Raw genomic sequence first — 2,928 nt, 5'->3', positions numbered from 1 at the left:
AATCAGGCACATACGGTTTTACCATAATTCTCCGACGCACATACTTTCGAGATGTACAGGTATGGCGAGATAGATATGGTGTTATATACATATATATAAATGATCAGGATGACGAGACGAGTTGAAATCCGTGTGACTGTCTCTCTGTCCGTCCGTTCGTGCAAGCTGTAACTTGATATGTGGGTATCTTAGTAACAAAACAAAGTAATTGGACCACTGCTACGCTCACWAAACGCCATTAACCGAAAAMMTATAAAGTGCAATAACTAAGCACTAACTTAAGATATGAAACTCTAATTTGGCACAGTTATCACAGTCGCAGATGGTCAACAACCAGATATGTCAGATACATTAAATYATATCTCCGATATGGTATGATAGGRATTATTATTAACGGAGTCKAKTTCAAAATTGGACGATTGCCGTGGCACCTGCTACTTTTAGGGGAAAACTCATATCTCGGGACCCGCCAAGCCGATTTYTACCAACTTCGGTATATGAAATTTTACTGACATTTCTATATTTCAGTGTGAAAATGAGTGAACTTGGAACACAACCACGTCTACCATTGATTCTCTCATTTTATTGTGTAAAAATCRAGAAGCATATTAACTGCGGATTAACTTATGAATAAAACATTGCACGAATAATGTCTTTAAAGTACGTCACTATTTGACCAAAAATTGTCCAAATCCAACCAAACTGTTCAGGACACTGGGTTCCAAATATATGGACCCAGTGTCTATAGTTGACTTTCAACCGAAAATATCGGTCAATGTGTGTGATATGCCATTGAAATTAAGAGGTAATCCTTTCCTGACAATATTAATTCTGCGTATCAGTAATGGGTTGAATAGGAATAATGTTTCCTTAGCCACCATATACATAATATAAAGGTTTTCGAACTTCCATCTGACTTTACATCGAATATATCGCSCAATATGTAGTTATCTTAATAAAATTGAGAGAGCGTGTTTTTATAGAAACGCTGGATTTTAGTGCTTAGAATGAATAAAATACAGGGTGGGCCATATAAAATTTCAAATTAAAAAAGTCAATAAAAAAAACGGCTTGATATTTTTTAAAGGTTTAACATTTATTTAAAAAGTTGTTTAGGAAATTTATTTGTGGAAAACAATTTCGGACAAATGACAGTAGCTTATCCGATCCACTCAATTTTGGAGTACTTTCTCGATGGTTTCAGATCTTATGGCAGCTACAGCAACTTGAATTTCGTACTTTAGATCTTGAATTGTTTCTGGATGGTTGGCGCAACATTTATTGGTCTACGAAAAGGGGGCTAACGTGCGAAAACTAGTAAGGAAGGGCTAAGTTCGGGTGTCACCGAACATTTTATACTCTCGCATGATAAAGTGACAATCGAGATTTCAGGCGTGGTTGTGAACCGATTTCACCCATATTTGGTACATGTCATCAGGGTGTTAAGAAAATATTATATACCGAATTTCATTGAAATCGGTCGAGTACTTCCTGAGATATGGTTTTTGGTTCATAAGTGGGCGACACCGCGCCCATTTTCAATTTGAAAAAAAAAGCCTGGATGCAGCTTCCTTCTGACATTTTTTCCGTAAAATTTAGTGTTTCTGACGTTTTTTGTTAGTCGGTTAACGTACTTTCAGTGATTTTCAACATAACCTTTGTATGGGAGGTGGGCGTGGTTATTATTCGATTTCTTCCATTTTTGAAATGTATATGGAAATGCCTAAACGAAACGACTTTTTACAGTTTGGTTGACATAGCTATAGTAGTTTTTGAGATATGTACAAAAAAGTTAGTAGGGGGCGGGGCCACTCCCACTTTTCCAAAAAAATTACGTCCAACTATGCCCCTCCCTAATGCGATCCTTTGTGCCAAATTTCATTTTAATATCTTTATTTATGGCTTAGTTATGACACTTTATAAGTTTTCGGTTTCCGCCATTTTGAGGGCGTGGCAGTGGCCCGATTTTGCCCATCTTCGAACTTAACCTTCTTATGGAGCCAAGAAATACATGTACCAAGTTTCATCATGATATCTCAATTTTTACTCAAGTTACAGCTTGCACGGGCGGACGGACAGACAGACATCCGGATTTCAACTCTACTCGTCACGATGATCACTTTGGTATATATAACCCTATATCTGACGCTTATAGTTTTAGGACTTACAAACAACCGTTATGTGAACAAAACTATAATACTCTCTTTAGCAACTTTGTTACGAGAGTATAAAAATAGGTTGAAGTGTGATTAGAAATACGAAGAGACTTTTTCGACGCCCCAATATGTACGTATCAGCTTATCAGCTTTGAGTGCAAAAGCTTATTATATATATTTTACTGTTTCTTCTAAATTTAGTTCTGTCAACATACAATAACAAGATAAATTAGTGGCCAACTAAGTACCGCTCTCATATTTAGTTATAATATGTGCCAAACTTCTCTCTTCGCTCGTATACGTGTGTTGTGTTGTTGTTGTTTCGGCACATTGAATGTGAACACTACTGAAGGCTGATTATGTTCTTTTCTTTTTTTGAATGAGTAATTGTTTGCGCTGGACGTTTTTTTAAATTAATTTTAAGTCTGATGTTTGTCACTGGATTTCAAAAGACTCCGTGGCGCAACGGTAGCGCGTCTGACTCCAGATCAGAAGGTTGCGTGTTCAAATCACGTCGGGGTCAATACAGTTAATACATGTGGCTTTGATTGCCAATGAATTCTCATCCTTTTTAATTGAAAATGTTGTTGTCAAGGATAATAAGAAGGAATATAATAAAATATATGTATACTCGTATTCGCACCCAAAATATAAGACATGCATGGCATCATTCGTCAAGAACCAGTATTGTAGAGTATGGAATAATTTTTGAAAATGTCTAACGTAGACATTCATTATAATAACATTTAGGATATCACATTAACTTGTATAT

The 2,928-nt window shown here is 36.2% G+C and overlaps 1 non-coding gene across 1 annotated transcript; it reads left to right on the top strand.

Moving 5' to 3' along the window:
* The first annotated feature begins 2,607 nt into the window (after positions 1-2,607).
* On the top strand, positions 2,608-2,679 carry Trnaw-cca. The gene has a single exon. It is a non-coding gene; the product is annotated as a tRNA-Trp (tRNA).
* Positions 2,680-2,928: the final 249 nt, after the last annotated feature.

Source organism: Bactrocera latifrons, unplaced genomic scaffold (assembly GCF_001853355.1).
Source record: "Bactrocera latifrons isolate USDA-ARS-PBARC rearing strain unplaced genomic scaffold, ASM185335v1 scaffold_130, whole genome shotgun sequence".
Classification (NCBI taxonomy): Eukaryota; Metazoa; Arthropoda; class Insecta; order Diptera; family Tephritidae; genus Bactrocera; species Bactrocera latifrons.
The sequence above is the reverse complement of the archived record's forward strand: the minus strand, read 5'-3'. Positions and strand labels throughout refer to the sequence as shown.